Genomic DNA, 23,103 nt, shown 5'->3' with positions numbered 1-23,103 from the left:
CAGAAGGTGTACGGGAGCACAGCCGCCAGCACGCGAGAGGCGGGAGAGGCTCCAGGCACAAGGGCGGGCCCAGGATTCTCCCGCCTCCGCTGATTGGTCAGGGGAGCCTCAGTTTTCTTGCCTGAAAAGTGGGGTAGTAGTACAGATTTCAAAGGGGGTTCCGCTAATTAGGTGGGATAAAATACGTAAAGCATCTGGGACGAAGTTCTTCCTTATGAAGATATAGTTCCCTTCCAGAAAGAAAAAAAAAAAAAAAAAAGGAAAGAAAGGGAGAGGAAGGAACAGAAAGAAAGAGCAAAAGACAGAAAGAAAAAGAAAAAAAAAAGTAAGTAAGTTATAAATAGGACGGACTGGAAACTGCGGCTGGCTTCCCTCTCTTCGCTTCGTACTTTTGGAACATATGTATGTCTATCCAAAGTTCACATTCTTTCCAGAGCCTCCTTTTCTACCGTGGGAGGCGGTGCTGAGCCCTGGCGCCGACGCACAGACACGTATCAGCGATCCGCAAGGAGCAGAGCGGGACCTGAGCTGCTTTTAGCAGCCACTTGGGACACCGCCAATGAGCACTTGCCCCCGCCAGCTCCGCAACTACCTTAAGACAGGGAGGGGAGGCGGAGGCCTGAAGGGCCGGCGGCCTGGCAGGTTCATTTACGCTTGTTAGGACGTCCCAGGGGGTTGTCTTTCTCCTAGAATGGAGTGTTTATTTTTTAATTGATGTGCTGTTTCATTTAGCGCTTGTATGGAACTCATGCTGTGGCTGTAATTACTGTAATCTCGGGAACAAGCATTTCAGTTAGCCAGGAGGGTGGCAAAATACGTTCTCTCTCTCTCTGTCTCCCATTCTCTCCCCCCATTCTCTCTCCTCTCTCTCTCTTTCTGTTTCAGGATTTTTGCTGTTTGTCAGGTTTCATGGCAGGAACGAGTAGGACTGGAGAACCAAGGTTGTTGAGGGTGTGGGAACAGAGAAGAATTAAGGGTGCATTTGAGGCCAGTTCAGTTTTTTGGGGAGAGGGGGTATGGTGGTGGTAGTTGTCTGTTTAAAAACAACTCTTGTCATGAAACAAAAATAATTAATTAGCAGCATTTGTATATTGCTTGAGCTAATGGAATCTGCGTCTTCCTCCTGTTTTCTCTAGCTTAGTTCAGCAACCTCATTATGCACCACATTCTAAACAGGCAGAACTACCTCTGCCCCCCGCCCTCACCCACCCTTGGGTTTTGGCAAATTCTGTATTTTGGCCAAAAATTCTAGGCATATCTATCAGGCTGTATATCTTTTTCTTTTTTCTTTTAATTGAAATCTAGTTAAACCTCCTTATTCTGAAAAACAACACTTCCTTCCCACTTTTGTTTTGGAAAAACTAAACTCCGTAGGAATCAAATTCAAAGGCTTGAGAAATACTGTAGTAGCTAATTCAGCAGAAAATGATTTCTATTCAAAAATGCAAAGACTTGACCTTTACTTGGTCTTTTTTATGGATTCCTTTCCCCTTTCCTCCTATTTGGAATTCCCTTTTATGGTGTACTGAATGTAGAAAGTCACCTCTTTGGTTAGTACCTTGTTCATCCTGGGCCATTCCCCAGGACAGTCAGCTGCAGAGCAACAACAGGTAATGGCAGGAGCCCTGAGAGCAGTGAGAAGGCAGTCCCCTCTGTGAGGACCCGCCTGGCACGAGGTTGCCCAGACCACGGATGGGGAGGGGCTGGTCTCCAAAAGCAACACAGGTGGTGAAAAGTTCTACTGCTTTTCTTCAGTAGGGAAACTGTCAAATAGCAAAGTTTAGAATTACACTATATAAATTTACTAGAATTAGGTAAAAACAAACTGACATTTGAAAATTGAGGCTGAAAATAGTTGGTTTTGGCTTTTAATCGGCATTTCAACTTTTTTCTTTTTTCTTTTGAGACAAGATGAAAGCTCTGATGATGTGGAATGTGGAAATTTTTGGTAAGTATATTAAGCTTGCAGGAGAAAATAAGCAGACAAAAGTTCAGAGCTCTCAAAAATCATAGTACAAGCTATTTGGGAGATCTTACTGATTTGTGAGATTGAAACCATTTACGTAAAAATCATTAAAATTTACTTTTAATTGAGAGAATATAAGAGTAGCATTTAAAATTACTACTAAATGGCTACTTAACAATCTTTGAGAGCAGAAGAGACTTATGAAGCTAATTAGTGTATAAAAAGCAATGACAGCTAAAAGACACCAGAATCATTTATCAACATTGCTGGCTAAATAATGATCTTTTTTCCTCTTGTATGTAAAGCAGCTGTTTTTTAAGGGAGGGGAAATAGTTTTAGCAGTGACATAAATAATGTAGGAAACTTTCTAGAGGGATTTCTGAACAGATGTCTTGTTACTGAATAGCCTACAAGCATAATAATATATACAGTTGAGGCAGGAAGCTAACTCAGAGGAGGGAATATTTCATAAAACATTGGATACCAAATTAGATAGGAGACTATCAATATAGTGTATGTCTTGAATTTAGAAACTTTGGGGAAATTATGTTTCAGTGGATTATAGTTTAAAAATCCAACATAAAAATCTTGATCCCAGAGTGGGCCCATGTATCAATGTCAATAAAATGATTCATTCAAGATTAAGTGGAGAACCCTTTAGTAACTAATGAAAATTCTCAGGCATTATATAAAACAACAATTGTTTCTCCTAAAAGCTTATTTTCTTTCAGGGAAATAACCAAGTACTATATTATTAGAGAATATACAACTTGATAGGGTAATATTGGGGTTTCTTGGTGTTTTAAAATCTTTCCAAAAATTATGTTTTGAATCACCCACTACATAGATGGAAGAGAAGGTAGAGGTCAACTGGTCCTCCTTCAGTTGCTATTAGAATTAAAATGGGTGAGATTATTTTTATATTCTTCCATGTTAACATTAACCTCTATTAAAGATCACCCTCTTGTGTTTTCTCTACAACTAGGAAAAGGATCCTGTCAGAAGGAAGTGCTCTGCTGTGTCTGCTGTAAGAAGGCCCAGTTGTGAATGGATGGAGATAATGGAGCCAAACACAAATGACTGGCCAGGAGTCACATTCTCACTTTACATGCAGCTGCCATTTTAGAAAATGGCAATTATATTGTCATTATTTCATTTTATAATTCTTCTGGAATATGTTTTAGAAATCAATAATTATGCTTTTTCTTCATCCACACTGGAATATTGGCCAGATACCAAAACTCTTCATGCCATAGGATGCGTTGTGCTTTAGTTTGGGAACTTTCCGGTGCAGTTGACCAGTAAGTAAAACTGGTTTAGTTAAGAAGGACACTTAATTACTATCATATGTCAATAAATCTGGAAGCAGGGAGTTCCACCATTGTGACTCCATGTTAGGCCTGCAGATAGGCTTCTAGCTCTTGGCTTCCCCTTTGGTTCCCTGGGGCCTCCCATTGTCAAGTCCTCACATTTCATGGGACCACAGCAGAGGCAGGAAGAGTGGCAGAAACTCCCCCTTTGCATCTGTTCCATTAGAAAAGAAAACCTTTCCTTGAAGATCATCCGCTTAGGTCCTACTGTTGGAACCTGCCATGCCACTCTTAGCTGCAAGGGAGGCTGTGAAAGTGAGGATCTGGGGGGTGGCTGGTAGCAGGGCTCTAGGAGTAAGGAAATCAAGGAAGTGAGAATGGCTGTTGAGAGATAAGCAACAGTCAGGCACACATTGCTAGTTGAAATTAACTTTCAAGGAGTCTCATTTTGCCAACATGCCTCATCTTCCAGAGTATTTTGTTCAGGGCTATGAATTAAGTGTGATCTAGACCCAAGAAAACCTTGATATCTACATTTTTTTTTTCCTTTTGAAATTCACACAATACAATTCTCTGTACTGTTGGTGTGAAATAAATGTCCAGCAGTTTACTACTTGTTTCACTCATAATGTGTATAAACAGGGTACCATAACTGCTTAGTTCCTTTTTGTTAGGTCCTTCCCTTCCCTTTTGGAGACTTCATTAAAAACAATGACACAATTCTGGAATATTACATTGTTTCTTTTAAGTTATATGATATGACTTTAAAAAATAGACAAATATAGACAATACAGAGAAACGGTGTTGAATCCTCTCTCTGAGGGGCTCATGGAAGTGAAAGAATCTTTATACTAAAAAATTTTGGGGGCATCTGGGTGGCTCAGTCAGTTAAACGTCCAACTTCGGCTCAGGTCATGATTTCAGGCTCATGAGTTCAAGCCCGCATTGGGCTTGGTGCTGACAGCTCAGAGCCTGGAGCCTGTTTTGAATTCTGTCTCCCTTTCTCTCTGCCCCTCCCCCACTTGTACTCTGTCACTGTCTCTCTCAAAAGGCAAGAGTTTACTTCTGGTAACAATGATCCATTTTAAGTGATGGGGGTGCCTGGGTGAGTCAGCTAGTTAAACATCAGATTCTTGGTTTTGGCTCAGGTCATGATCTCTTGGTTGGAGAGACTGACCCCCTGTTCAGGCTCTGTGCTGACAGTGGGGAACCTGCTTGGGATTCTCTCTCTTCCTCTCTCCCTGCTCCTCCCTCTGCTCACATTCTCTCTCTCTCTCTCTCTCTCTCTCTCTCCCTCAAAATGAAATAAATAAAAATTTGAAAAAATAAAATTATGGTCTGAAACCATAATAAAACTTACATGAGTAATACAATAATAACTATATGGGCACTAAGGGCATGGAAGTGGTGATGATGACAATGGCATTTCTTTCTATTTTGTTTATCTTTGACCAGGTTCAGGTAAACATATATAATTTTTTTTTTTTTTTGAAAGAAAGAGACAGAGTAGGGGAGGGGCAGAGAGAGAATATTAAGCAGGCTCCACACCTAGGGCAAAGCCCAGTGTGGGACTCGATCTCACGAACTGTGAGATCATGACCTGAGCCAAAATCAAGAGTCAGATGCTTAACTGACTGAGCCACCCAGGTGCCCCAACAGGCAGTAATTTTTTTAAGTGTATTTATTTATTTTGAGAGAGAGAGAAAGGGCACGTGCATGAGTTGGGGAGGGGCAGGGAGAGAGACTCCCAAGCAGGCTCTGCACTGTCAGCACAGAGCCCATGGGACTCCATCTCCAAGAACCTTGAGCCAAAACCACGAGTCAGATGCATAATCGACTGAGCCACCCAGGTGTCCCTACATGTAATTTTATTCAAGAGGTGACAGCACTTGTTTTTTTGTCTGGTGTGAGTCTTGCATGCTTTCTCAGAAGCAAATGTACTTCTAAATGATTAACCTTATAGTTTTCAGTAAGTTTAATTCATAGTATATTAATTTATAGAGACAAAATAAGAAAAAAGGGTGCAATTAGTATGTGAAATTTACTGAAATCATATCATATCACATTAATATGAACTCCTGGTGTGCTTTCCCAAAACAATTCTGTAGAGTTTAGTTTGAAAAGTCTTAGTCCAGAATGCGTTCAAAATATACTATCAAGTGAAATAAAGCAGGATATAGAACTATATGGTATGAGCCCAGTTATACTATTATGTATGTGTAGAAAAAAAAACTGGAAGGAGTTCACAAAAATATTACTCATAGTTGTGGTTGAATTGGATTAATTAAGAGTAATCTTTATTTTCTTTTTTTTATAATGGTCTGAATTTTATACTGAGAAAAAATTATCTTGAAACAACCCCAGGTTTAGCATTTATTATGCATTATTTTTGGCTGTTCTTTTTTAAAATGTTTTATTTATTTGTTTTGAGAGAGAGAGAAAGACCGTGCAAGCAGGGGAGGGGCAGAGAGAGAGGGAGAGAGAGAGAATCCCAAGCAGGCTCCACGTTGTCAGTGCAGAGCTGGATGTGGGGCTCAATTCCACAAACCATGAGATCAAGACCTGAGCAGAGATCAAGAGTTGGACACTTACCCAGGTGCCCCTGGGCTGTTCTTTACTTTCCATATTTTGTCTTTTTTCCTTACATGGATGAAAATTACCAGAGAGCAAGAATCATGTCTTAGTTATCTCTTTCTCCCCACAGAAATTCTATCCCATGTATAACACTATGCTGTCAAAGCATGTTAGTCGATTTACAGATTGACTTATTGTCCTTACCTTTGGTATGATTCTGTCTCCCAGTGCTCCAGAACTATCCTTCTGATTGAGAATCTGCAGTTTTGAATGTGGTGAGAGGGAGGAAAGGAGGAAGGAAGCTTGTTACTGCAGGGCCACAGAACTGGCATTAGAAGCAGAACTCTGGGGGTAGGTACCCATGGGGACAGGTAGCCTACAGCCTCTCTGAGCTTCACTTCTTCATGGTTAAAGTATGGAATGACACACATGAGTCCCCCATTGGTTGTGAGAGTTAGATATGCTACAAGCTAAAAGGCACCAAGCACAACGTCTGGACTTAAATGAATTGAGCTTCATAAGAGTTTTCTCTTAATGCTAGAGTGATAGGAAATGTATCTATGACCACGAAATTACAGACGCAAGATGAAGTTATCCTGATGTTATACTTAAATTTTTTTTTATTGTGAGGAAGATCTTTTTTACCTCTCCTTCATAAATTCTATAAATATTTAGTACCGATTGTTTTGGTTATTATTAATGTGTAGCACTGACCCCAAATCTTGGTGGTTTAAAATAACCTTTTGTGTGTGTGTGTGTGCTCACAATTTTAAGGGTCAGGAACTTAGGAGGGGCTTGCGGACCTTGCTTGGGATTTCCCTTGTAGGACAACAGTCATCTGAGGACTTGACAGGGTTAAATGACCAAGGTGGCTGAATCAATCAGCTACCAGTTGATGCTCTCAACTAGAACACCTTTGCGTGAACACCTTACCTTCCAGTGTGGCAACATGAGAGTAGTTAGACTCCTTGGACCCCTTATAGGGTGGGGCATTCCCCAGAGTGAGCATCTCAAGAGAAGCAGGTGAAAATGGCATGAACTAACTTACTTTCTTTCTTTCTTTCTTTCTTTCTTTCTTTCTTTCTTTCTCTTTCTTTCTTTCTTTCTTTCTTTCTTTCTTTCTTTCTTTCTTTCTTTCTTTCTTTCTTTCTTTCTTTCTTTCTTTCTTTCTTTCTTTCTTTCTTTCTTTCTTTCTTTCTTTCTTTCTTTCTGATTTAGCAGCAAATTTATGCAGCACCCCTCTGCTGTACTCCGCTGGTTGAAGCTGTAAAAGCCAGCTCAGATGGAAGGAACGTCAAACACATTGGGGGCCATATTTTAGAACTGCCACACCAAATAAGTGCTGGGTCCTATGTTAAATGTTAAAGCTATAAAGATAGATGAGACACTGTATTAGTCTGAGTTCTCCAGAGAAACAGAACCAATGGGATATATGTGATTTATTCTGAGGAACTGGTTCATGCGATTTTGGAGGGTGAGAAGTGTCACATCTGGATCTGCAAGCTGGAGGTTCAGGAAGGCCAGGCGTGTAGCTCAGTCCCACTCTGAAGGCCTGAGGACAAAGGGGGCTGATGGTGTCATTCCCAGTCTCAGGGCAGGAGAAGACTGATGTGTCAGATCAAACAGGCAGAAAGGGGCCAATTCTCCCTTCCTTTAACTTTTGGTCTATCCATGCCCTCAGTGGATGGACAATGCCCACTCACACTGAGAAGGGCAGTGTGCTTTAGGATCCACTGATTCAAATGTTAATCTCTTCCAGAAAGGCCCTCAACAGACACACCTAGAAATAATAGTTAGCCAAATATTGGGGTACCCTGTGATCTAGTCAAGTTAACACATAAAATTAACCATCACAGATATTATTTCTTTTATAGGAAACTCACATGGGACAGCTACAGATATACAACTACAAAGCCATTTCATTGAAGTATTTACAAACTACATGGAAATAATATTAGGGAACAACTGAATGTGCTGAAAAGAGCTGGGAAAGGCCTTTGCAGAGGTTTTAGAGAATGATCACTGAGTTTGCTAATTTGAGGAGAGGCCTAATGTTCTAAGCATGTGACAGCATTTACAAATCTCCAAGATAATTGCCTTTGCATTTGTTACATTTGCTCATGTAACAGCAAGAACATTCCTTTAACAGAAACATTTTTATTTGCATTTAATCAGTTAATATAATTTGCACCTTTGGCAGGTTACATTTGGATAGACAGAGTTCAGTGTATGTTTTCAGCTTCCAATAACGAGATGCTAGCTCAAAGTGACCTAGAGGACACATTATCTCATATTACCTGGGATCTGGGGGTGGGATGGCTGCAAAGTTGGTTAATACTGTGAAACCATGATGCCCTAGAGACGGGGTCTTTTCTATTTCTTTCTGTGTTAGCCTCAGTATGTTGGTTAGTTTCCCTCATGGTTCCAAAGTGGTTGCAGATCACTGGTTACAGTTCATATCTTCACACACCAATATCCAGAGGTAGAAAGAGGAATATTGTCTGTGTCTCCAGCCTTTCCTGGAACAGAATTGGGTGACAGGTCACAACAGTGAGCCCTGCCTAGCTGAGGAGGGATCATTTGAACAAAATCAGGGCTTTTCCACCTAGGAAGAAGGGTAGGGGGACAGCCTTATGTAGGTAACCATGGGTCTCTGCTGGAACCCCACAGCCTGTTACACCACACATAAGAAGCTGGTATTTCTTTGGGCCTAGCTCCTATTGTCCAAGGTCAGACACTGTATAACCTAGCAGTCTTTGAAGAAGATTCTCGTGCTCTTTGTCAATTATCAGCAAAACTGAAGTCTGTTCTCCTCCTTTCCCCACAACTGTATGCAGGTGGGATCTGTTAATAAGATTCCAGTTATTTGTTTCACTAGAGCAATGTGTTTTGTTTAAAAGGATAGTATATTTCTGCTTTCAGAAATCCAGTTGCCTTTAGGGCCTCTTGGCCAGGCCAGGTTGGAGAATGGCTGTCTGGCAGAACGAGCTGGGTGGTTTGTAGTGTTTGCTCATGTCCCTGTCTCACCACAAACTCCCTGCAGGGCAATTACTTGAAGGAACACCTTACTACACAGCTGGGAAGCATGACTGTTAAGGACTGCCAGAGATGAAAATTTATTTCTCACCTGTGTGGTTTCCAGAACCACATGGCTCCGAGTAATGAAAAGCTTGCAAGAAGCTGCAGAGAACGTAGAATCCAGGGGAACCATATGGGTGTTTCTGTAGTTATGTCCAACTGCCTGCAACCAGTGCCCCCAAACAAACCCATGTCTAGAGAATTATGACCCATGAAAGATTGTACTTTATCTCTCCTCTAGCATTTTGTGTCTTATTCAATTACACTTTCTGTATATTATTTCTATCTTTACAACATTCATGCTTCTTAGGAGAATCTTTGTGGCATAATGACTGAGCAATGTTTCTGTATTGATCTTGGCAATTGCCTTTCTTCTGTAGCTGCTAGTTCAAGGGGTTCCTTGCTTACGCAATCTTGCCTACAAACCTTTTAGTAGAATGTGATTACTGGACTTGTTAGGACAGGGTTTTCTACCAGGAGATTCCCCTGTCTCACCCAAGGTAAACCAGATACACCTAGGTGGCTTTTCATGTTACCTATTTGCTCCCACTCCCTTTTGTAACTCTGTGCCTCAGTAAACTACTGTCACTCTTGGGGGAAAAATCGCTCTTCAGATGTATTTTCTTTATCATGTTCTGCCACTTTTGGGAGCTTATAAGGAAGGATTCTCATTTTACTTGTTAGCCTATTACCCGGTTGATTATTAAATCATTATGTTTTCCAATGGGATCCATGTGGTCTCTGAATTCCTATTTCAAAAAATATGTCTATCTTCACATCTCCCGTGGCAGCATCTCTTCATTTTGTATGTCTTTGGTCTTATCCTCCAGTCTTAAAATAAATAGAACAAAACAATTCACCTTATGTTTTATCTGTCAAAAATCTGAAAAGATTCATTTTCCATTAAGATTCTATTGGAGTTTGGTTACCTTGTGGTAATAAAATATCAAGGTTTCTGCTGGAAGGTAATCCATTGAAATTATACATCCCGATTTTTTTTATTAGAGTAAAAAATGTAGGTAAAACTAAGAGTGAACCCTAACCTATAATTCATAATTGCAAAGTGATGAATGTGAGCCTTGTTCCTAAATCCTCCAAGTGAGCAATGAAAACTGTACTTAGGCAACGAAGTTTGGATTCTCTACAAATAGTTACTATAGGGAATAGTCACTTCACTTAAGAATAGGAGTGACCAGAATAAGGATGGAAGTAGTTTGATCTGTGTTACATTGGTAGTGTATTGGAGGATAGTGAAGGAAGACTGGATGGGCAAGGTTGGAGTAGAATAATAATGTTATACTGCCATTTATCGCATGCCTTTGATGTGTGAGGCTTTGGGCTTGACTTTTTTTTTTTTATCGTTTAGGATGTTTTGGCTATTAGTAACTGTTTACTCAAACTGGCTCATGCAAGATGAAAATTTATTTTCTCACATAACAAGAAGTATAGAAGTAGGGTAGATTTCCAGGCTGGTTGATACAGGTTTTCAAAATATCATCAAAGAATCAGGTTCTTTCTGTCTTCTCTGTCCTGCCTCCCTGAGGGTGTTGACAGTGGTGACCTCAGGGTCACAAGATGGCTGTAGCAGTTCTGGGCTTCATGTCTAGAGACAATATCCCATGAGGTACAACAAACAAACAAACAAACAAACAAACAACAATGGCGCTATTTCTTTTCCCTTTCTTAGGAAGACACCTTTCCCCAAAATCTGGAATACTACATGGCTGTATTGGGCTGGACCCCCATTCCTAAACCAATCATTGGCAAAAGAAATGGGACTACCACACTGACTTAAAGAAATCAAGTTTCCCCGTCTCCTGAGCTGACAGTTAGCTGACTTTGTTTAATTTCAAATAGACTAAACCGGAGTTTCCAATTTCCCACAGTTTCACCAACACTGGGGAGATCACACTATCGGTCTAATTTTACAAAGGAAACTCATTTTTTAAATCTGTGTTTCTCTTTGCTAATGGTATATATTTTTTGACCATTCGCATTACCTTTTCTACAAATTACTTCTTATTCTTTGTCCATTCTTTCCTCCTGCATTGTTTTGCCATTTCTTTGTTTATCTTGATTTGGTGAAGTCCTAAAAATGTCTTGGATATTCATCCTTTATGCTTTGAAGATGTTTTCTCTTGAGTCTGTGGCTTATATTTTTGTTTTCTTATTATATCTTTGGTAATACAGAGTCTTAAAAATTTTAATCTACTCAAATATATCAGTCTTCTCTTTTTTTATTTTTTGGTCTTGTTTAAGAAATCCTCCCCTAACATGTAAAGTTATTTATGCTATATTTTTTTTTCTAAAAGTTTTGAGGCTTTTCTTGTCATATTTAGGTTTTAACCCATATGGAATTTATTTTTGTGATTCATGTGAAGTAGGTATCTAATTTTATTTCTTTGCTTATGCATTGCCAGTTAAGAATATAGTTACTCAATGGTCCATTAATTTTCTTCATTTGTAAGGTCACCTCTAGTGTATACCTGTACACTTATATGTACCTAAGTTTGTTACTAAGTTCTATCCAGTTACACTAATCTATTTTTTACCTCTGCACTAACACATATTTTAATTACTATGGTTTTATAAGCTTTAGTTTCTAGTAGGTGAGGACATATTGATCTTGATTTTCAAAACTATCCTGGTTTTTTACATCTATTTTCTTCCAAGAATTTCAGTACCACTTTGTTTAAATTTTTGTGAAAACACTGTTGTGTCTATGGCTTTGTTTCCCCATTAGTCCTAATTTGTACCATTTGAATGATTTTCTTAAATAATCTTGTCGGAAGTTTGTTCATTTTTTTTAGTCTTTTTTAAGGAATTTGTATTTAGTTTTGTTGAATCTAACTTTTATTATAATTACTCTTTTGAATCAAGAATTATTTAGAAGTGTTTTTTACTTCTAATTTTTATCATGTTTTGGTTAGAGAACGTATTCTGTATGATGTAGATTTTTTTTATGAGTTATGGCTCTGTCTAATGTCAAGTTTTGTAAATGTTCTATGTGTGGGGGAAAGGTGTATGATTTTCCCTGTTGTATGCAGGGTTCTAGAAATGAAAATTGAAAAATTTAAGTTAAAATATCCTATTGAAATTGTGAATTTCTAGGTTCTTCCCAGTAAATCCAGTTTTAGGCTGTGTTGCTGGGTGCATAAAGATTCAAAATTCTTAGATTTCCTGGTGGATTGCTCATTTCATTATTGAGTAATAACTCTCTTTATTCTTAATCATTCGACCCCCTTAAAGTCAATTTTGCTGATGGTTATATGTTTAGATGCGGCTTTGCTGTTGTTATTGCTAGTATTTTTCACAGATTTAACACCCCCCTTGCTTTTACTTTCTTTTTTTTCTTTCAGTTTTTCTATGTCATTATGTTTAAAATGAGTCTCTTATTAACAAAATATAACTGGATTTTCAAAATACGATCTGGAAGTCTCTGTATCTTATCTAGGAAATTTAGTTTTCTTTACATTTATTATGATTACTATTATATTATATTTCATCAAATCTAAGCTGTGATTGATTGTAAGATGCAACATCATTTAAGTTACTATTAAGAAACAAAAAATATAAGAATTAAACAGTGACACAATGTTTATTTGAACCTTATTCAGAGCCCTTTTATAGTTAGTTATAGATATTTAAAAATAATATGTTGATCTTATGTATAAATATAAGGGAAATAAATGAATAAAGTATTTCTAAAAGCCATCATATTCAGAGTCTAACTCTTCTCAATTAGTTTTTGACTTAGCGTTACCAAAATTTGTGTTTGCCTGGCCCTATCACCCTCTGTGCTATCAAAAGCAGCATTTCTCAAAAGAACTAAAATAGAATAGAATGGGCTCTTCTACTGACTTGGCAATTATATAGAATAAACCTCTTTTTGAATCTAGCTTTGGGAATGTTGTTAAACCTGTTTGATTCATCACCTTCTCATCACTCTCTCCCCACAACTGTTTGGTTCTTAACACTTAAAATACTTCTCTACTATTTTTTGCAGGTTTTTCTTCTGAGGTACTGACACCAGTGCAAGTTTTGGTGCTGGCACTTTGATGTTCATGTATACATAGTCATTGACATCCATGTTACAGCTTCTGCCTGGCCAACAGTAATTTTAAAACACCATCAGTTGAAATACACGTTCTGATTTCAGAGATGTTAAAACGTGAATGCATGTGCAGCTTAGAATGGATGAAACATTTTATAATTTAATTACATACAAAGATGAAAGTTATTTTATGCTTTATTCTGATTTCTCTTTGACATACCTTTTTTTCTGGAATAAGTTCCCACCTTTCCTGCCTATCATTGGATCAAGATTTCTTTAGTCTCCATTACTAGACTGGAAGCTACACATTTTATTTTATTTTATTTTTGTAAGCTAAGTTTTTAACATCCATATTTGACTTAATAAAGTTATTCAGTATCTCTATTCACTTCTTTTTTAAAAATTAAAGTGTAGTTTATATACAATGCTATATTAATTTCAGGAGGACAACATAGTGATTTGACAATTCTATACATTAATACTTACCATGATTAGTGTAGTTCATCGTCTGTCACCATACAATGTTACTACAATATTATTGACTATACCCATATGCTGTACTTTTTATCCCCATGATTTATTTATAATTTATTTATAACTGGAAGTTTGTACCTCTTAATCTTCTTCACCCATTTTACCCACCCCCAATTTTCTCCGCTCTGACAACCACCAGCTTATCTCCTGTGTTTATGATTCTGCTTCTGTTTTTATTTGTTGTTTTTTAGATTCCACATGTAAGTGAAATCATATGGTCTTTGTCTTTCTCTGTCTGACTTATTTCACCTAGCATAATACCCTCTAGGTCTATCCATGTTGTTACAAATGGCAAGATCTTATGTTTTTTTATAGCTGAGTAAACTTCCATTATGTATATATACATATATTCATTTATCGATGGACACTTAGGCTTCTTTCATAACTTGCTATTGTAAACAATGCGGCAATAAACACAATGGTGCATATATCTTTCTGAATTCATATTTTTGTATCCTTTGAGTAAATTACTGGATTATATGGTATTTCTATTTTTAATATTTTCAGGAAGCTCTATACTGTTTTCCACAGTGGATGCACCAGCTTGCATTCCCACCAATAGTGCACAAAGATTCCTTTTTCTCCACATTCTCACCAACACTTGTTCCTTGTCTTTTGATACCAGTCATTCTGACAGGTGTAAAGTGGTGCCTCATTGGGGTGTTGACTTGTATTTCCTTCATGATGTTGAGTATCTTCATGCATCTGTTGGCCATCTGTATGTCTTCTTTGGGAAAATATCTGTTCAGGTCTCTGTCCATTTTTTAATTGGACCACCAATTTTTTTTTTTTTGTGTGTGTGTGTTGAGTTCTAAGTTCTTTATATATTTTGGCTATTAACTCCTTATTTGCAAATATCTTCTCCCATTCAATAGGTTGTCTTTTCATTTTGTTGGTGGTTTCCTTTGCTGTTCAGAAGTTTTTATTTTGATGTAGTCCCAATAGTTTATTTTTGCTTTTGTTTTCCTTGCCTGAGGAGAAGTATCTAGAAAAAATGTTGCTAAGGCTGTTGTCAAAGAGATTACTGCCTAGGTTTTCTTTAGGAGTTCTATAGTTTCAAGTCTCAAATTTAGGTATTTAATCCATTTTGAATTTATTTTTATGTATGATGTAAGAAAGTGGTCCAGTTTTATTCCTTTGCACATAGCTGTCCAGTTTTCCCAGCACCATTTGTTGAAGAGATTGTCTTTTCCCCAATATATATTCTTTCCTCTTTTGTCAAATGTTAATTGATCATATAAGTGTGGGTTTATTTCTGGACTTTCTATTGTGTTCTATTGATCTATGTGTCTGTTTTTGTGCCAGTACCATACTGCTGTGATTATTGTAGCTCTGTAATATATCTTGAAATTTGAGACTGTGATACTTCCAGCTTTGTTCTTTCTCAAGATTGCTTTGGCTATTCAGGGTCTTTTATGGTTTTATATAAATTTTAGGATATTTGTTCTAGTTCTGTGAAAAATACTGTTGGAACTTTGATAAGAATTGCATTGACTCTGTAGAATGCTTTGGGTAGTATGGACATTTTACCAATTAATTCTTCCAACCTGTAAGCATGGTATATCTTTCCACTTGTTTGTGTCATCTTCAGTTTCTTCAATTCTTTCCATTGTTTGTGCTGTCCTTTATAGTTTTCAGTTTCCACGGTCTTTCATCTCCGTGGTTAAATTTATTCCTACATATTTTATTCTTTTTGGTAAATGGAATTGTTTTAATTTCTCTTTCTGCTACCTCATTATTGGTGTAGAAACAACAGATTTTTGTGTATTGATTTTGTATCCTGCAACTTTACTGAATTTATTTGTTATAATAGTTTTTTTTTTGTGGAGTTTTAGAATTTTCTGTATATAGAGAATTCTTCCTTACCAATCTGGATGCATTTTATTTCTTTTTCTTGTCTGATTGCTATTACCATGATTTCTAGTATTATGCTGAATAAAAGTGGTGAGAGTGAACATCTTTGTCTTGTTCCTGATCTTAGAAGAAAAGCTGTCAGTTTTTCACCAATAAGTATGATGTTCGTGGTGGATTTGTCACATATGGCCTTTATTATGTATGTTTTCTCTAAACCTATATTGTTGGGAGTTTTTTTTTTTAATCATGAATGAATGTTGTCAAATGGTTTTTCTACATCTATTGAGATGATTATACGGTTTTTATCCATTCTGTTAATATGATATCTATTCACCTCTTTATTTATTTAAAAAATTTTTTTTAACATTTATTTATTTTTGACAGAGAGAGACAAAGCACAAGCAGGGGAGGGGCAGAGAGAGAGGGAGACACAGAATCTGAAGCACTCTCCAGGCTCTGAACTGTAAGCACAGAGCCCAATGTGGGGCTTGAACTCATGAACCGTGAGATCATGACCTGAGCCGAAATCAAAAGCTCAACAGACTGAACCGCCCAGGCACCCCACTATTTACCTCTTCAGCAATTCATTACATTTATTGCTTTGACTCTACTGCCTCTTCATTTCATATGTTGTTTTCTAGTATTATAGTTCCAACTTGTTTTTAATCATCCAAACTGGTCATCATCATTATTATTGCCATGATTTTTTATGATCAATACTCATATTTATTGACACTTCTAACCGTGTCTTTTCTTAGCTTTCCTCCTTGTATCTGCTTCTTCAAAACACATTGCCTCTTTCTTCTGTGTTCAGTTCCTTTCTTCATGAGATATATCTCTTCATGTCTCAAGGTTAGTAAAGTGGATCCAAGAAAGGGTAAACTTCTGGGACTTATTCTTTTAAAACTATAGCAGTCAGCCTAGTCATTATGGTGCCCAAAGTGTCAGCCAGCATAATTTTTCTTTGTGTAGTTTTGGAGTTCTGTCTGCAAATACCACACAAAATGTTATGGTATCATTTTTCCTAAATGATTTAAATATAGTATGAATTTAGTTAGTAATTACTCTTTTTTGAAACATTCAGAATCTAGTGAATTATCATTTTGAAACTGACATAAGCAGAGATTAAATTTTTGTCACTTCCGTTCATCCAGTCCAAATTTTTATCTTCTAAAATTTCTGATGTTTCCGCAGTGTATCACATAAAGTTAGTCCACTGTCAGCAGGGACTGACTATTTTATTATTCTCTGTCTATACCACAGCTTTGTGGTTCTGTGGGAAAGGAGTTCTGCTAGACAAAATACCAAAGTTATCTCTTTGGCATGCTCATATAACTTACAAAGAGCAGGGCAAAGGATGCTTCATTTTGTTGATCAATTAGAATAAAATATACAGAAACTAAGAATGAAAACTCCAGTTTTGTAATAACAGTTATAATTTTTTTCAGAAATCATGGAATATTAGTGATGATAATTATGTAATATTATTTTCTTATTGATTCTTTGAATCTGTGCCAAATGCTATGTTTCTATGATTGATTTATTATCTTGAAGACAAAACTTAAACTACGATGACAAAACAAAAAATTTTAAAAATATAGTTTTTCACTTAAGTGTCAATTTGCAGTTTTAAGAATTCTATGCTTTTCTTTCCCAGTCTCTTATTCTTGTGTGAATACGTGTACAGTTCCACTGTAGAACACATACACACACACCCTCACACACACAAACACCATTATTCACTAGATAGAAAACCATTTTCCTACAAGGATAAAATAGGTGTGCACTGGGGTGCCTGGGTGGCTCAGCTGGTTAAGTGTCTGACTTAGCTCAGGTCGTGATCTCACGGTTCGTGAGTTTGATCCTTACATTGGGCACTCTGCTGTCAGTGCAGATCCTGCTAGGGATCCTGTCTCCCTCTCTCTCTGCCCCACCCCCACTTATGCTCTCTCTCAAAAATAAATAAACGTTTAAAAAATAAACAGGTGTGTACTGCTCATCTACACTATGACTCATCATCATTCTACATTTTGAGAGACTGTCTAATCTCTGAGAAAATGTTAGCCTCTTAGATTTTTTGGTTTGACATCACGCAACTATTGGATTAAGATGGGGCGTGTACAGTGATTTCCATAAAGCTTCTTGATTGAGAGGTGTGTGTGGGGTTGTTATTTAAATTATGACATTTAGAGCATCACATATCCTTTGTTAAGTGTGGAATTCTTCCTTGGTGAAATAATATTGTAACCGATGCAGGTGTAAAATATTTTGCTGCTAACATTAAAATTTTTCTTCCAAATCACTGAACAATGCAGTACACTAGATAAAATAATTGGCTAAAACTCAGAAAAATATTAAAACAGTTCACAAATTTATTATATGATGACTGTTACTTATTGGCAGCGACGGAAAGCAAAACAACTGGTCTGACACAAATAATCTGGAAAGTAAAGTCAAGAATCTGTAATCTGCCAGAACGTTTCCCATATGTCACTGAAATATTAACATATACATAAAACTTTCCTTATTTGATAAATTAATTTTCTATTAAATATTTGGATATTATAGTGAGAATTCTGTAAATATTTAACTTTGAGTTCACTCAATTTTCCTTAAAGTGAATGAGATTATTCTGTAGCCACATTTTTAGTCCATTCAATGCTGTTTAATGTTTATTCCAACTGTACCACTAAAAGTTTCAATTAATACTGACATGTTAGTTTCTGAGAGTGTGTTTATTCTAAAAGGTCTAATTTTTTATTGAGCAAAGATGATTTATTTGCTTGAGTTTGGTAGGCACTGCTTTTATATTTAGAAGCCTATTTCATCTAATAAGATGTTAAGAGTGCTGACTTATACACGTAGACAATATTGATTCTGGTGTTCTTCTCTGAACTCCTTTCATTATCTCTTATACTGTATTATTGACATATAGCTATTTGTGTGTGATAACTTGCAGCTCTAATTCCCTTCACTTCTTTTTACCTCCTCCTGGGTTTATTTACATGCAGCATTGCTGCTAATTAGCTTCAGGGAGGGAGGAGGGAGATTTCTGTACATCTCTTCGTCGTGGTCCCATGAAAAGCCAGTCCCTATACCTGGGAGGGACTCCATCTTTCACTCATTACCTTCAGTAAACAGAGCCTGTCCCTCCAGTGACCAACTGCTGTGTTCACAGCTTCCAGTGAGGAACGGAGCAATTTGCCAAATTAATTTTCCCCCCTTCAAGGTAGTTCTCGGTGGGTAATGCCTATGTATATGCACTCTTAACTGGATGTCTTCTTATAAGTATGCTTTCCAAGATGGAAAATTTGGAGATGTAAAAGGAACATCTTTTCTGTCCCTTGTGACTGATTTTTCTAGATTATTGAAAATTGTATTTTTGTGGTTACATTGTACAAATGTTTTTGAAGAGCCTTGGTCAATTTTGAATTGGTTTGTTTATACTGAGGGTTTTTATCTGGTCACTGCATGGTAATGAAGAAGACAATAGGTTCTGACAATGTTTTTTCATAGGTATTTTGTGCTGGGGGAAGGGCTGACAGCCTTACATGCTGCCATGTTCTCACTCACAACTTTTGAGTTTCTTTCTGTCTAGACAGAGTACCCATAGTTGTAACATCTAGGCATTCCTATTTAATTATTTTTCCCCCCAGCAAAAGCCACGCTGAATTTTTCCAGAAGTCAGAATTGACTAGGTGAGATTCTGTGTCTACATGAGCTTCCTGGAAAGGTTAACACACTTTCCTTCTTGAAATCTCTTTAGGGCAGACCGAGGAATTTTTACTCAGACTTCTTTCCACATACAACATCAATAAATATGGAAATTAAAGCTTCAAATCTCACTTCTGATGAAACAATATGCTGTCTAAATTCAGTTAATTGCAAGGTACTTAGTGTTGAAAAACAAAGATATGCTAATCTTATTAAAATGTGCCTAGTTAAATTTAGCTATAAATTCCATTCAGGGACCCCTGCTTTATACATTGTTCCAAGTCAGAATGTCTGGAAAGAAAACCACCCACTGTGCAGGATACAGAGTTACTAATTTGGAAAGGTGAAAAGTTTAATTATGAGTCTATTTTCTGGGGAAAAAGTGAAACAAGGCTGAATTCTTAATTTTTTTTGTTTGTTTAGATTAAACCATCTGAAGGACTCTTTCACATTGTTTACATTCATATTACTCCGACAGTAAGAAAAGCTTTTAACATTTTTCTCTGTTTCATTTGAATTGAGGTTGTTTTTAATATATACAAATGAGGGAAAGAGTCTTAACTGAAGTAGAGTTCAACACTGTTTAGACAGATTTGAACAATTTTTAATTTTCCAGACAAAGTGTATAGCAGGTTAAAACCTAACTAGGCATTAAGAGACCAGAGTTTCAATCCTGACATTTTTGCCCATCTTGGTAGGCAAGATTGTAGGCATTACAGAGCCTTTCTATATTTCAATTTCTTTATATATAATCTGGGATAAAACAATGATGTATTTAAAAACAACTTTTATTTTTATTATAAAATAAAATATATGTTCTTTATAGAATACTTATAACACTTATAAAATTGGTATATATGTATATATACATATATATTTACATACACACATGCACTCTACTATCCATAATCCAATCACTCAGATATAACTCTATTCAATGTTGGTTACATTCCTAGCCACATAGCCATTCATCTATGCACACCTGCATGCATATATGCATCTGAGCATCCATTAGCAAATAAAAGATCATACAGTAGCTATTTTTTATAAACATCTATATTCAATTGCTTTATGATGACTATATTTTCATATTATTAGACATCCTTTGAAAATATGATATTAATTTTTTTAAAAACCACCCATATGTTATTGAACTAGGACAATATTGTTGGGTGTTTGGTTTGTCTCATTTTGCTTTGCAAGGATCCTGCAGGGAAAATCCCCATGTGATATATTCTTAGGCACATCTATGGTTATTTACAAATCTGATTGTGGCACTCCTTTTGCCCCTCAAGTCAAATCATGGTCTGATATACAGAGACCTCTAACATTCATTAGAGGTTCCCTGCCAACATTTGCTGTTGGTAGCTTCCTTGCCCACTGGCTTCAGTTACACAAACCCACTGTCGTTTCCAGAACTCACAGTGTGTCTCCTGTTGGGAATTTATTTCTTCATCTCACCAATCTGGCTAACTTAAATTTATTCTCCAAATTTAAACTCGTGCATCATTTCCTTTTGGAATTGCATCCTGAGCCCCATTTCTCCCACTGCACATTGTTGAGCAGTGCCTCCTCTGTACTTGGCCACTGGGATTCCATTCATCTTCTATTATAGCACTTACGCTCCATCAAAATGGCAGAGCTTCCTGTGTACTTCCCCTCCTGGATGTGAGGGTGGAAGTTATGCTTTGTGCATTGTTGTATTTCCAGCAGGTGGCACAGTAATAGGCACATATTTGATGCACAATAAACATTGGTTGAATGAAAAAATTAATGAATATTCCATTACATTTCTTGTGTGGGTTAGACACCATTCAGTTAATGAAGGAGAGGAACATACTTGGGAGAGAAAAGGAAATAATAGGAAATCCTACACTAGGTTTCTGGATATCTGGATAGAATACTATGTTCAAAAGTTTGTTAAATAATAAACATAAGTATTATAATGTATTATGCAAGAAAGTGTATTGAATACATTAGAAACTTGGGTGGGGTAGGGGCATAGTTTCTGAATATATCAAGCATACCTTTGTACCACTATCTCCATTTTATCCCAGCTGCTACTACAATGACCAGTTCTCTGCAAGCTCCAACCAGTTTTGTGCAGGTGTAATCTGATGGTGTAATCACCTCAATATATGGCAGTTCCTGTCTCTACTAGTCTTAGAGCTTCCCTGAGTGGGATGCCTAACCATGAGAATTGGCTCAACACTCAAGCATAAGCAACTAAGAGTGTGAGTGTGTGTTGGGGGTGGGGAGGAGTTAATGGGGAGTTTTGCCTGAGGTGCCACCCTTGACCAACAAGGGCAAAAGCCAATGAATAAGCTTTTCCCCTTTACCTCCCCCAGGCAGGCAGTTATGACATGCATCTCAATGAGACTCCTCAGAAGGTCCTGGCGGGATTCAGCACCAGTTGCCTGCAGCAGTGGCCAATTCAATTACACATCCCTACAGCTGCTATCCCTTTGGCCCTGTTTCATCCTTCCTAATCCTTCCCTTCTGTGTCTTGGGGTCACTTCCCAATTAAACTACCTGCACACAAGCCTTTGTCTCAAGCTCAGCTCTCAGGGATATCCAGTCTAACAAGGACCTTTACAGTTTCTGGCTTAAAACTATAGGGAGGTCTCATGCTCTTGTACTCCAGAAAACTACAATTTTCAAGAAGAAAGATTCTTTAAAAGTATGGAAAATAATTTGGTTGTAATGTGTTTATTTCTCCCTTTTTGAAGACCCAGAATTTATGGATTTTTTATAATGCCTTCAGAAAATAAGAATTATTTTTCTTGCCTCTGAGAATATACCTAAATACTGTATAAGTTTAATACTGAGGGATTTAGCTGTTGATATCTTTCCTTGGTTTTATTAATTAACCATATATTGATACTATTATGCTTGTGGTAATTGGCATCCTTTTTTTTCTGAGCTGTTTATTTTAGGAAAGTCTTATTTGACTATATCAATTCTAATTGAAATCCTTTGCTTAAAGAGGGAATATTAGTGAGTGTACTTAAAATTTTCAAAATGGTTAGGCATCTAGGTGCTGTAGTCCTAAGAATTCATCCCATTCACTTACCACAGTAAATTCTTATATGGCAGGCATTATGTCATGTACTCAGGTTACAATAGAAGTTTGAAGTGGTTCCTGCTCTTAAGGTGCTGGCAGGTTGGAGAGAGGCCTCCTTGTAATAAGCAAATGCGATGGAGTCCTGTGGGTCCCATGCCGGAGCAGGGCACTGCCTAACAAGAGGGAGTGGAGGATTTTACTGGGAGTAGAAAGTGGGAGGGGGAGTAGTTCATGAAAGCTTCATAGAAATGGTAACATTTGGGTCTCATCTTAAAAGCGATGCCAGGGACTCTGAGTAGGGTAGGTCAAAATCCAGGACGAGGGGGGACAGTATAAACAAAAACAGAAGCACCTGGGAGGTGGTGGGACATAATATGGCTTGGATTTTATTATGTAGGCACTGGGAGCCACTGAAAATAATTAGGCAGGAGGATGATTTGACCAGCAACGTGGCTTATTATAGGTGAGAACAGAGACAGGAGCATTAATTTCAAGACTTGGCAGAAATTAAGATGAAAGGCACTGAAGTCCTGGGTCAAGACATCATCGGAGGAAATGGAGAGAAGGGTTTGTGTGGGAGTAATGTATTTAGGGAGTCAGTATTTAGGGCCTCCCATTGGTTGGGAGCAATGAGTCAGTCTGCTTTGCTGAGTCTTAGGAGAATTTATTGGTCTTATAGTGCCCTAATGGGCGTTAGCCCCTGAGAATGGGGGATGTAAGGCCCTAGGCTCATCTATAAAATTTTCACAAATTTTTATATCAGCTTTGTCCTTTGTTCATGTTTTTTTGTTGTTGTTTAAAACAATTTTTTTAATTGTTTACTTTTGAGAGAGAGGCAGAGTGTGAGTGCAGAAGGGCAGAGAGAGAGAGAGAGAGAGAGAGAGACAGAATCTGAAGCATGCTCCAGGCTCTGAGCTGTCAGCGCAGAGCCTGATGTGGTGCTGGAACTCACCAA

The sequence above is a fragment of the Panthera pardus genome, unplaced genomic scaffold (genome assembly GCF_024362965.1).
Source record: "Panthera pardus isolate Hobbes unplaced genomic scaffold, ASM2436296v1 HiC_scaffold_6, whole genome shotgun sequence".
In the NCBI taxonomy this organism is placed as follows: Eukaryota; Metazoa; Chordata; class Mammalia; order Carnivora; family Felidae; genus Panthera; species Panthera pardus.
This window is presented reverse-complemented; position numbering follows the sequence as displayed.